Below are 13,251 nucleotides of genomic sequence, written 5' to 3'. Positions count from 1 at the left end.
GTCTTTCTCTATCCACAACTTTGAAGTTAAAATGATCCAAACAATTGTAGCTATACTGCTCTTTCTTTGGAAAGGACCACCCATAACCTCAAGTCTAGGAGCTTGCTGAGGTTGAAGTAGCTGTGAAAAAAATTAGGGATCAGCTTTTTAAAAAAACCAATACTAACAAACTCTAAGACCTCCTGATTACAAGAACCTCTCAGAATGCAGTGCACAATTACAATGCATTTTAAATGATACCTTCATGAGAGGTTCATATGGCTCCTTCCCTCTGCTGGCTGACTTTGCCATCTAGCTTAATCCCAAAATTTCTGAGTTGTGSCATTGCTATCTCCCTGCTTGTGGCCCTGGCCTTTGATCTGTGGCTCAATTTTGCATTATACATTTTGAGCTGACACCCACACTTGTGCTGAAGTCCAAATTTGCCTTGCACCTCTGCTGTTTGGAGGCTGCTTTGGATCTGGATCCAAGCCATGGCTCCCTCACACCAATTCCAAGCACACACACACAGCCCAGGGGAAAGAACCCCTCTTGTCTACCCATTCAGTTGCTTGTTATAAAACATTTTAAAACATTATAAAACAAACTCTGCCCTTGCTCTTTACAATTTGAAGTAAACCCAAAAACCAGCCAGGTAGAAACGAGGTAGAGAGGAAGGGGTCTGACATTCAGCATTAGCTACAGACTGTTGTGCTTTGTAGCTTGAGGCAGCACTTTGGGGTGTTTGTGGGTACAAATTGGCCTCAGACTTCCCAGATGTGGCCTGCAGAGCTCAACATCCTCTTCCTGAAGTGCTACCTGCAATACCATCGAGAAAGAGCCCCTGAATATTGGCTCTTTCTGTAAGGGTCATGGGGGTGCCTGCCCAGCCCTGACCTCTCCGCACGGTTCAGCCTGGTCCTGAGGTGTCTCCATCCTTCCTGGGTCTTTCTTCCCCACTTCACAACAATTCTGGATAACAGCAGCGCAGCAAAGCAGCCAAAAGGGGAGATCTCTCAAATCTCAGCTGTGGAGGTTTGATTAACAGAACTGCTGCATTGTGGCTCTGGCTCACAGCAGTGCTGGCACTTTGTGAAACACATCCTATCGAGGCTGTTTTACTACAACAATGAAAACCTCTTCACCTGGTTTTTGTTCCTTGCAGCTGAGGCCACCTAACCCCACCTGGATAGTAAAGGCTGTACAACCTYCATTCAGACTGCCTTCAATGAGTTTGTTAGCCCATAAATAACATCAATCAGCAGTTGTTTTTGAGGTAGGGAAGTAACTTGACAGATTCTTTCAAAGGAGAATTAGGTTCCTGATTATCTGTGACCTTGCGTGTTTCAGAATCATTACGGCCATTACAGGACATCACTTGTCTTTACTTTGACTGTTCCTGCTTCCTTTGCATTCTCCAACATTTTTGCTATTGATTTTCAAAGAAATTGATGGGGTCACGCTGTGGCCCTCAGCAGACACGAATCCTTAATGCCTCCAGCAGTTCATAATCAGTGCGTGCAATGAAAAGCCATGCATTGCAGGACCAGTTAAAGTCTGTGCCTGGGAGGACGAGGAAGAAGCAACATTCATTGAGGGGACTTGCCAGTTAAGACATTTGCCTGGAAAATGGGAGCTGCTGGGATAATCCAGCCTTCCTGGGACCCTCCTGTTTGTGCTGCAGTTAAACCATGCCCTGCCAAAGCCACGCTCAGCCACGCAGCCTGATTTCCCAGATTTTCCCAGATTTCCCAATTACCTGCCACAGGCGGGAGCAGAGCTGGAGCTCTTGCAACAAAACCTGAACAGAGCAGAGAGCTCAGTGTGGTGACAGRGTGCTGTGAGTGCTCCTGAGGATTTTGAACCCCCTGTCGTGTTTGCAGTGTTTTARAGCACAGCCTGGTGCCATCGGGTGTCACCTGGAGCCGAGGGGACAGAGTGTAACACGGGATTTTACACATCCACTGACTGAGCTCAGAGAAATCAAACAGCAGCCAGCTGTTGTGAACACTTCCATGGGAGGTGCCTGAGGTAATTTTTCTGTACTTTTCAAAATAATTCAACATCTCAGCAGAATTGTCTGGAAAATGCTGCCTGTGAGGCACTGYTCCCATTTTGAAGCCTCCAAGGGTGCAGTGATGGAAGGGGTTAACTGGGCAGGAGGCACGGGAATTCTGGAGACTTTTTCAGATACCTGGGGTACCTTCAGCTCCGAAATGTTGACCTCTGACTCTCTAAGTTTATCAGCACGTTCACTAATCAGGGGTGTTTAATGGAACAGCCACATGGATTCCTGGCATTCTTGAAACGTTATGACCCTGTCAGTTGTATGAAGACTAAAAGTCTCTTGCTTTTGAACTCACTAGAGTTTGCACTGTCTTAGAAGCCTTTGATAAATACTTGCTGGATTTCTTACCTAGCTGCTCTAATCTGCCCAAGGTCATCATTCCAGAAAAAAAAAAAAGTTTCATTTTGTGGGCATTCATCACTTAAATGGATTGAATTAATGTTTTCTCTAATTCTGGAGTAGTAAAGAGCATTGTGTGTCATGTTTGAAAAAAAAAAAAAAAACCAAAAACAAAAACCAGCAGATAAAAGGTTTATTTTCATGTTACATGTGAGGGGGTTTGTATTTACTGTCAGTGTCCAAAGACCAGAGAAAAACAAATGTAAAATATATTTTTCCATGAAAAAACTGTAACATTACTATTACTCAAATAGATCTCACTCAAGTACCCAAAGGTTTTATCAACAGTGTCCATGTGCGTTTTTTCCTTCATAGTTTGCACCAGAGTTTAAGCACAAAGGCCTGGATGCAGTCACAATCAGAGACCCAAGCATGGAGGTATATGTCATCCAAGCCTTGTCCAGAATTTAAATGGGTTGAATTCACCATGAATGAGGTATCCAAGTCACTTTTAACAATGAAACTACAATCTAGCAGYCACTTTGAGCACTTTTAAAATTTTCCCTCAAGTCCAGGATACAAATGTAAGAGCAAAGGCCAAGTAAAATTGTTTGAATTTTGAAGAAGTTTTTCTTTTTTTATTTCTTGTGGATAAGCTCCACACAGAGCAAGCTTTACTGGSCCAGATAAGACTGGATAACTCATCAGTGTAAGAAAGCTTTGCAATCAGGGTACTGGCAACAGACAAAGAAAAGAGGCTGGAAATATCAAGAGTTAACAGGTGACTTGATATGGATGGCTGTCTCTGGTACTTGGCTTTTATAAGCAAACAGTTCACATAATTTATGAATGGTTTCATAGGAAAGCTCACATTTATCCAAGAGGCCATGCCTTGGCAAAGCAGACCTCCCAGGAGACTTTTCAGGTGACTCTTCCTTTATCAACCTCATTTTATTACTCCTGGCTCTTTTCCTCTGCTGTTTCTCATCATATCTCTTGATATTTTTAAACTGGTCACCCACTGGCAGTTTGTCATTAGGAACATTGTTCAGTGAGCTGCACACCCTCGTTTGAAAGGGGCAGCAGTGAGGGGCTGACCCTTCCCAGGGCAGGGGAAAAAAGATGAAAAGAGCTGAGGAGGTCAGAGCAGCACACGGTGGGAGCTGAAGCGCTGCTGTTCAGCCAGCATCGAGCAAAAACCTCTCCTTGCAGGCTGACAGAACAGGCACAGGTTCCACACACACCATCCTCTGCCTGCTGGCTTTTACTGGGGTTGGGAGGAGCTGAGAATGGGGGCAGTGAACAGGTTTGGATCCCCTGAAGCCGATCCCAGCACTGGGCAGCACCAGCTCACACGTGCTGCAGCACAGCTCCCCTGTGTTTCCTGGTGAGCTGCTTATGTGGGCTCAACGCCTCGGAGGAATTTTGTACCATCCTGGGGGTGTCTTGTTCTCCTCATTACCTCCCCTGACCTAGCAAATGGGGGGCAGGATGGGAATGATCTTTGTATCTAGGTCAGATCTTAATCTTTTTTTCCTTTACTGAAGAATCACTCCCTCCTTTTTCCTCTAGTTCAGGTTTGCCTTTCAACTCTGGTTGAGCCCCTGTCTGTCATTCTCTCCTGCCCTCTTCAGCCCAGGGCACAATCATTTGTACTCACAGGATGCCACTTCTCTTCAGACACATTTYTTTTCCACCCCATCTATCATATCCYCACATCTGACTGATGCAATACAATGAGATATTTAAAGCCACAGAAACTCTGCAAACCGATTTTTATTTTCCCTTACCTAATGACAGAGCAGAAACCAACTGGGGACCCACTGATATAAAACTCACTTTGCCAGAGAGACTCGCCTGTCTCCAGCCTCGTGTTCCTCTGGTCAATGGAGCAGCTACAACCACTCTATTTTCAATCCAGCAACAGCTTCACCTCTACAGAAACCTGATATTGGGGACTTCTCTGCTGCCTGACCCCTTGTTCTGCTCYGAGCTCTATTACCATGAGCACAGCACTCACAGCTGCCCTTCCAAGTGGTTTACTCCTGTGTGTTGGCCCACAGCTTCCCTGGCACTTGCCCCACACATTGTAAACCCCAGGGCAAACCTCCTCCCTGCAGCCTCAATTTCCCTTGGGTGAGTTTTAGTCCAATGAACTGATTATTGCTGATAAAACCCTGGCACACACCACAGGAAGCTTTGAGCAGAGCAGAATATATTCACAGATTTCATGAGTTTTGAAACTCAGAAAAAGTTATGATGGTACAGGAAAGTGCAGAACAATGGCAAGCATAGGAGGAAAGAAGAATATCACAAAGACTCTGAAATTCTGCAGTGGCCAGGCAGACACATGGCTCATCCTGACCCCTCTCTCCTGGCAGGAGGAGGAAATCTCTCCTCCTCTCAGCCAGGGGCCCAGCCTGCAGTTAGTCACCCRTTTTGAACTACTACAAATACATTAATTTAGCTAACTAGAGAGAAATAAAGCTTTTGAAAGAAGCAGCAAATAAATCATGGAAGCGCCATGTATAAAAACCAGGCAGTGTGATGTGACACCTCCGCACAGGGCAGCTGTGACCTGTGTTAACCTGCCCCGGCTCTGCTGCTTGAGAAACACCAGTGAGAAAAACTTTAGGGACACAAATTCATGTAAGAACTGCTGCTACAAACATCCTCCTCTATCTGTCCCTCCTCAGGAAGGGGCTGGAAGGGCAGCCCCGACTGCTTTTCTTCTGCTGCTGGGCTTGTGGACTCTGTTCTACAACACGGGCACACAGCCTCTCCCAGCTGCTGGWGTTTCAGCTGACAGGTAAGTCTCCTGGTTTGCTCTCATTTCTCATGTCTACAGCCTCCTCCTGACTTTTAGAGATTATTGCTWTATAAGAGCTGAGCATCTTGTGTGGCATTTGAGAGGAGATGAGTTAAAGCAGCAGAGCTTTGCTGAGCTGACCTGGCTCTTCTAAATCAGACTACGCCATGAAGGGGGCAATCAACTCCAGCAAAGGGAAGCAAGGAGATTAGAGCTGGGGAAGGCTGGAAGAGGAATCAGACAGGGAATGAATCTACAGACACAACAGCTAGAAGAGCCCTGGCTGCAGACCTGGACTCTTCAATCAACASAGACAATAGGTCCCCTATTTTGACCATGTACTTAGGAGCTATTGTGCAGTTCCTCTGGTGTGCACGCACAGTGAGCTGAGAGCCCCAAGCAGCAGGCAGGATTGATGGTCAGCTTGGGCCTCATCCCAYCCCTTCAGAAATGTATGGCAGGGTGGGAAAGCTGCAAGGACGCCAGGGCACCCCCATGTCACCCCTCTCTCAACTTGCCCTCCAAGAGTGAGCTCTGCTCCCCTGACTGCACAGTGAACACTCATTAATACTGTAGAAGTACTGAATTCTATTCCTTCACATTTATCCTTCCTTGCTTGCTCTTTTTAGGGCAGGGACAGGAAAGCAAACTCTGTAAAGTGTGTGAAACCGGCCAGTCCCTTAGAGGCTGAAAAGCTTTCCACTCACATGACTGTTACTGATTTGAGACTCTCGAGCAAATTGCTCGTTTTTGGCAAAGCCAGTGACATATTAATGTGGCTGTACCTCTGCTAAGGCTGCAGGGTACTTTGCCTACCGGTGAAACTTTGTTCCTTCAGGCTTAAGTGAACCATTCAGCTGAAGGGAAAAGTCGGTTTCGTGCTTCACTTGCAGAAATGTTCMGAGCTCTGAGGGTCCCCATTTGCTGTGGCTTGCTCTCTCTCTGCCTGTGTTGCTTGGGTCTGCTCTCTGATTCTGGTGTGCACTGCTAAAGCAGAGCAGTGAGAAACTTTCCAGTAGACAAAGTGATATTTGGGAACTCCAGTCAGTGCCCAACAGTTGGCACTCGTGGAAAGCACCGCAATCTGTGTGGCTCCAGCAGAGAGGGAGCTCAGCCAGAGGATGGATGGCTGGGTCCAGCTGTGCACTTGAAGGCAGAGGCTGCTTGCACAGCTCCTCTGCTCCAGCACCTGCAGAGCTCTCCCTCTTTTGCTCCTTGGACGAGAAGTTATTTTTGGCTGTGTTTTGCTATATTAAATATTAGCTCTAGGCTTTCCCCTATGTACCGTGTAATCCTGTTCTGTGTGGGTTTTATATATTGTTCTTTCGACATTATCACTATTGCATATTAATAAATTAAACTTTCAATTCATGTTACTCTCTTGGGCCAATGTATATTGCTAGGGGGTGAAAAGAAGGGATTAAACTGGCTTATGGTGTTCTGCTCTTGTACCGTGTTACAGCAGAAGCACAAGGAGGATCAAGGAGCTTTCTTGGCTCAGAATTGTTATATTAATAGCAGAATTGTGGGGTCATAATTTTTATTACACTCTTTTAATAAGCTATTGATGCAGACACATTTTGCACCTATGGGAAAATATAATTATGCTGGAACTGTAACACTGGGTGTTCTTAGGAGAATATCACAAGGTATTAAGAGGAGAACGAGTCTTCACATTACGTTGAGGAGAAAGGTTCAAGATAGAGAAAGAGSAGTAAAATCAGCCTGAATTTGTCTAAGTTTGGGCTTTAAGTTACTAATGAGCACAGCCATTGGGAGCTGCAGACAGACAGAGCTCTCCTGAACTCCTCAATAGGAGCAGATGAAGGTGAATGATGCCATGCTGCACAAAGCCCCAAAAATAAGAATGCACTGAGAAAAGCCCCCTGTAGGATATAGCTTATGCTGGGGCTTCAAGACGTATCCTGCATCTGTGCCTTATTTCATGCTCTGTCATAAGGAGACAAATATGACTTATTTTTACTGTGACTGTTGTTATTTTATATCCTGTAGCACTGCAGATATGTCGGGCTCTCTACAACCATTACTGGAAGTCAGTTCCTTGTTCTGAAAATCTCACCAAGATTAACTCTTGGTCCTAATTCTTATTTTGTGGTTTAGCACTTGCCACCACACAACAGCTGAGATTCAGCCTCATTCTACAGACAATTTTGTGTTTGTGTCCCAACCAGTGACTCCTGGGTTATGATTCCTGCTTAAAGTCCTGTCAAAGGTATCTTAATTTGTTAACAGTTTTGCTCCATTAGGCTGACTCTGCTAAAAGGCTATAAAAAGTAATAGTCCATTTGTGACTTTACTGCTATTAGCTGCAAGTGTTAATTCATGCGCAGAAAGCTGCATGGCTGTGTACCTGCCGTCAGTAACAGAGGGGAGGAGGTCACACACGGGCTGAGGAAATCATTCATTTGGTGCATATTCATCTGCAAACAGCCACCCCTCCTGCCTCGAGAAAGCAGTGATAACTTCGGGGTTTTAATCACACTCTGCCAGTTGTAATTGCTTTACAAACAACGTCATGGGGTGGGTAATTGGACCCTTCAGCTTCTCCAYCATAACAGCGTGACTACTCCGGAAAGGAAAACAAATCTTCACCCATTCCAAAAGCTAAAATAAARCAAGGGCTGGAAAGGGAAACTTCTAATTTCTGTGCAAGGTAACACCCGTGTGTTAATGCTCAATTAAACAAGTAAGAGCAGGGGTGTCCTCAGTAAACAACTTGCCAGGGGATGCACAGACAGAACTGCTGCGTTTGGAAAAGCTCAGCCTCAAGCCTGCCACCTGCTTTCACATCCTTACCAGGAAAGACSAGCTCGTTGCCACTTTTCCCTGCCCTGCTTGCCAGTGCTTTTCCTTTTCCCAGGACWCACAGAAAGGACAGTGAAGTGCTGGGCAGTAATTTTTCTGCAGAAGTGCCAGTTGCTTCCCCAAGCTCTCACATGGCAGCCTCTGCTCTCCTGTTTGGCACTGCCTGACCCCAGGCAGAGCCACCACAGCACCTTTGCAGCAGGTCTGCAGCAGCAGCAGGTTTTATAGCAATATTCAGGCACACTGACAGCACTACTCCCGAGTTAAGCACCTAAATTAACTCTAAATATTAGAGATAATTTTTTTTCCAGCAAGAACTAAATTCCACAGAAATCAAATCGGTCGAGGATCCCGGCTGAACCCAATGTTCCCTATCCTGCAGGGCAAAGAGCTATAATTTCCTAACGTGGTTCTTAATTCTATGCCTTTTCAGGAGATCACAGAATGAGGACACTCTGACAGCTCAGCCTCCTGCAGCCTCAGCAAAATAATTGCTCAAATGCATTGAAAAACTGCATCAAGGAAAAGCCCCAAGCCAGCACAGTGCTGTGTGTGCACCCAGCCTTGCTGGTATCTATAAACCATATTTCTTGAGAAGCTTTTCTGGCTTTCTGGGCACCCCTACATCAGCACAGTAACACCAAGACATTTTGCCTGGCTTTACATAGGAAAAATAAATGTGGCTGTGAAGATAAGATAGAATAAGAAAACAAAAAAAACTTATCGTAGTTAAAACAAGGCTCAAGTGAGACCACATGGAATGAGACAACAGGGAAGCTGAACAAAGGAAAATATTAGAAAAATGCAGGTTGTATTTGGTGGAACAAAATCTTGAAAAGCTGAGGATGTTTGCAAAGCAGTGCTAGTTCCTGTGGACACTAAGCACTAAAAACCTGCCAGAATTTATTATCCTGAGTTAAAAAAAAAAAAAAAAAAAAAAAAAAAAGAAAAAAGAAAAAAGAAAAAAAAAGGTAACAATGGCTTTAATTATTTGATTTTTTAAAAGTAGCAGCTCTCTGGACAAAGGTCTCCAGAGAAAAACAGGTAGTGACTATCAGTGCTGAGAAAACAAAAATACAGCAATATACATGCAAGAATCTCACACTACATCCCACAGAGCAGAATGCAGCATTACTTTGGTTGTCCAATATATAGAAGCAGGAGATACTGAACACCCTTTTTAGCACGTATCTGGAGAAATGTTTATAAGCCCTACAGAAATAATTCTCATCTCACTCTATGAAAATAGGGGAAACAAGACTGATTCTGTGACAAAAGGGTCTGCAGTGGCACACAGACACCTATTTTCTKTGCACTCAAGCCTTTTTTATGGTCATGTCCATAAAAACATTACAGTGCCTTCTCCAAGTTTGAGTGAAACTGTCCTGAAAATACTTCTTTCAAGGCTTAATCCCTGAAAAACAACATTTGCTTGGTTCAAACTTTTTGGTCATTCTTAAATGAATTTTAGGAGGATAATATKTAATGATGTTCTCATTGAGTTCCATCTTGTTTGCATTACGTCACACAAAAATGCACTGCAGAAAGGTTTTTCATAATGCCATTATGCTATTAGTGATAGTGGGAGAAATTGTGATATTTAAGTATCAACAGAAATAGCTTCATTGGCTTTCAGAAGAGATGGGGAAGGAAAGAGAAAARGGGACAATCAGCTGATATGTCAAACATCCATATACAAATGATGATTCAGAGAGGGGTTATGATAGTACCGAGGCTAATGAGACACTACAGATAATAAAAGAGACACAAAATGGAGTTCACTTTATAATCTGARTGTATTATAGACCTAATCAAGAGGAAGGAAGAAAACAAATCATTGCTTGTGGAAGTGGAGAGGAGGGGGAAAATGCCAGCAGATGACTCAATGCTCCTGGGTCATTCCAGTTCCAGCTCTCCATCGACCTGCCTGGGGAAGTTTGAAGGGCACTTTTAAAAATGCTTCAAGTGGGTCCTATACTGAAAAGGCAAAGCCAGGACAAGATTTCTAGATCTGCCTTTTTACAGAGAGAAAATAGAGGGAGTCTTGACTGTAGCYGATGGGGATGGCTGTGCCTGCAGCATGAAGTGTGCACTCACATCTGCCAATGCTGCTCTGCTGATCACAATGGTTTTTATATATAAAAGGTTTGCATGTACAAGTCTTATAATAAAACAAGATATTTTCTTTTAAGTTTTCACCTCCTTCATCATCCTGCTTTCCTTGTTTGGGAAGGAACTTTTGATGCTTTTACACTTTCTAGGCACTCCTCTGGTAGCCAAACCTGTGACAGCAGCAAGCACCCAGCATTCAAACAGCTGAAAGTTTTGGAAACACCCATCCAGGATTCATCTGAATACTGGAAATGAAAATGAGCCCAGCTCAGGGCGCAGCCAACTCCCATCTGTGGGAACAGAACCCAGTACAGTGAAAATCTGACAGTTCTGATTCCTTGTCTGCATCCTGGGCTTTCTTGAAAGCTTTGTTACTAAGTGCTGAAAGTTAGAAACTCTTTTCATGCTTTGCTTTCCGAATTTCATCGAAGGAAAGAAACCATTTTGCAACTTCTGTAACACAGCATCTGATGTTTTCTGGTTACATTGAGTACACACACTGGCTTTTAATTCTTCCAGAAAAAAACGATTTGAAAGCTTCTGTATGTGGAACTGAATCATCCTGTATCAAATTAAAGAGAAATTCACTAATAYGTAGTAGCCTTGTGTAGACAATGCGTTATATTAGCCTGTGTGTCTTGTCATAATATATTCCAAGTGATGTGTGATGATGGCAAATCTGTTATCCATTAAAAAGGTGCTGAAGACCGGCTTGTCGGAAGACATTTTTTCCCCCAGTTTTACTCCTCATTAGTTTTTGAAGCCTGGAAGTTACAGAACAAAGTTCATGTTAAAGGCTACCACTAATATCATCATGCTGCTTTAATGCTGAAGTAATCAAATATGTGAAAACTATATTCCCAATTCCTAGCACYACATTTTTATTCTAAACATTAGAAAAGCACACACATCCTGGAGAGAAAAATGTTTGCAGCTGACTGGTATTTATCCAAAAAGTGTGATTTCCTCMAAAGCAGCTTGGTGCAGCTTCCTGCCAGCGCAGCTCACACTGCTGGGCTCTGCTTCAAGACTTGCACACTCTGCAAGTGGACACTAAGGGGTGTAAATTCATCAACTTCTGCTGAACTTTATATCCACATGCTGCTGTGAAGTGAGGTCAGAATAGGACTGCACACTTCGTATAGAACTGCAATTCTATTTTCATGTGCTTAGAAGGGTTGTAGGAAGTTTTTTTTTGTTTGTTTGTTTTTGGTGTTTTTTGGTGGTTTTTTTTGGGGGGGGTTTTAGTTTTTGTGCATGTGCTGTCCATTTTTTTTAATAAAAATTTCAGGAAGCAGAATTAGATTTCTTCTCTAAAAAATTAATGGGGGGGGTGGTTATTTGTTTTTTTGGGTTTTTTTTTGGTTGGTTTTGTTTACTTTTGTTTTGTTTTAGTTTTGGGGTTTTTTGAAGAGGAATTGATTTATATTCAGATATCAGATACTTTCCTCTGACTGAACTGTGTCACGTTCCTCCTGATCCAGTCTTCACATACAAAAGTTTTACAATTAATTTTTAGAGCATTCTCTTTACATCAGCTTGCATGACAACTTGGCCATACCTACCTAGTCCCTCCTCTGGGAGTTCAAGATGCACAACGAAAGATTTTGTACATCCATCATTTGGGAAAAATGCCAAAGTTCTCCAATCATCTTTGCATGTTTTTTTCTGTGCCTTAATACATCTGATGAAAAGTCTATTACAGACTTTCATGAGATCTATTTGGAGAGACACTTCAATGCTATRGATGAGAATTTGTGATGATTTAGAACTGTTTTATAAATCAAATGAGGACTGACAAAGAAATGAGTGCATCTCAGCATAATCTTGTTCTGAATGATGCTATTGGAAAGTGTCAGGCTGGAGATTATTAACAGATTCTTGTGGAATTCAGAGTTCCCTGGCAAAGCCACAGTCCCCAGCTGCACCGAGGGCAGGATGGAGATCATGAACATCTGATAGAGGTCTCTGCCAAGGACTTGGGCAGCACGTTCCTTATGGTATACACACAGTTCACAGGTTTTGCTTGATGCAGATAACATTTCTCCCAAAAAACTGTGTTCCAGAAAGTCTGTTTTTAACCATTCAATAGTCAGTATTATTCAGAGTTCTCCCTACCTGAGACAGCACCAGGACTGATGTCTGCTCATGCAGCCATGCACAGCTACAGAGCATGAGTGATCTCTGTCAGGTAACAGAGAAGTGACTCYTGGAGCTTTCTCTGCTCCATGAGAAATGCAAGCCTTGGAAGAGACCCTCCAGAAGCTTTCCTGGTCACACACAGCTATTCTTTCCYGAACAGCAGCTATTCTAAACCATCTCATTGTAAGGACAGCCCTGGAGAGCACATGGCAGCTTTCCAGTACCAACATGCTTTACTACAGGTAAAAGAACTTTATCAAGTAGTTGAGCTGTTCYGATCTATTAAATGATCACTTGTAAATCCCTCCCTATTTTTGTAARGGTTTTTAAAGAGGGAAACAATATTAGAAGACCTCCCTGTGGCAGGGCTCCCAGAAAGAAGATTTTACACTTCTGCTCCCCAGTAGTCACCTTCAGCTCTGCTCTTGCCTAGAAAGTGCTGGAGACCTTCACTYCTATCTGTGAGTACAAGGGAGTTCCAGCATCGCTTTAAAGGGTGGGAGCTGACAGCAGGCACAACCTYCAGATAGGACTGTTTATGCTGGTGTGGGATAAATGGATGGAGATGTGCATTAATTGTAAGCATTGCAGTAAAGCTGGAAGGGTTTCCTTGCACAGAGAGATAGCAGTGCAGGCAAGGAGCACAATGGGAGCGGTGCTGGAGCTGCAGTYGGCTCTTTGCAAGGAAGGTTCCTGCTATTAATACCATGGCTATCACAGCAGATAACASAGAAAAAGGCAGCAGCTTGCAGAAAGGCTTAGCTTAGAGTAAACTGAGGAGCACTCTGGATTACGGTGTGGGGTAAAGTCCACAGGGTGTTCTCCTGTCTCTGCAAGACCAAGAGCCGCGGTGCAGCAGGACCGTCCTGTAACAGCGACAGCCTGCCCTGCCCTGGGTGCACAGCAACACAGCCTCGAAGCACAGAACAAAATAAGGGTCAGGAATGGGAAAAAAACTGTGTGTTGATCACAGTGT

The 13,251-nt window shown here is 43.8% G+C and overlaps 1 long non-coding RNA gene across 3 annotated transcripts; it reads left to right on the top strand.

The window, feature by feature from the left end:
• The first annotated feature begins 1,750 nt into the window (after nt 1–1,750).
• LOC130575265 (uncharacterized) lies at nt 1,751–10,726 on the top strand. 3 transcript variants are annotated; one of them, XR_008965534.1, is made up of 4 exons: nt 1,751–2,010; nt 5,083–5,195; nt 7,317–7,428; nt 8,455–10,726. It is a non-coding gene; the product is annotated as an uncharacterized LOC130575265 (long non-coding RNA). The 3 variants fall into 3 exon arrangements; XR_008965531.1 differs by lacking the exon at nt 7,317–7,428; XR_008965533.1 differs by lacking the exons at nt 1,751–2,010; nt 7,317–7,428 and adding an exon at nt 3,043–3,167.
• Nucleotides 10,727–13,251: the final 2,525 nt, after the last annotated feature.

Source organism: Malurus melanocephalus, unplaced genomic scaffold, assembly GCF_030028575.1.
Source record: "Malurus melanocephalus ecotype Western Australia unplaced genomic scaffold, MMel_1.1 scaffold_102, whole genome shotgun sequence".
In the NCBI taxonomy this organism is placed as follows: domain Eukaryota; kingdom Metazoa; phylum Chordata; class Aves; order Passeriformes; family Maluridae; genus Malurus; species Malurus melanocephalus.
The sequence above is the reverse complement of the archived record's forward strand: the minus strand, read 5'-3'. Positions and strand labels throughout refer to the sequence as shown.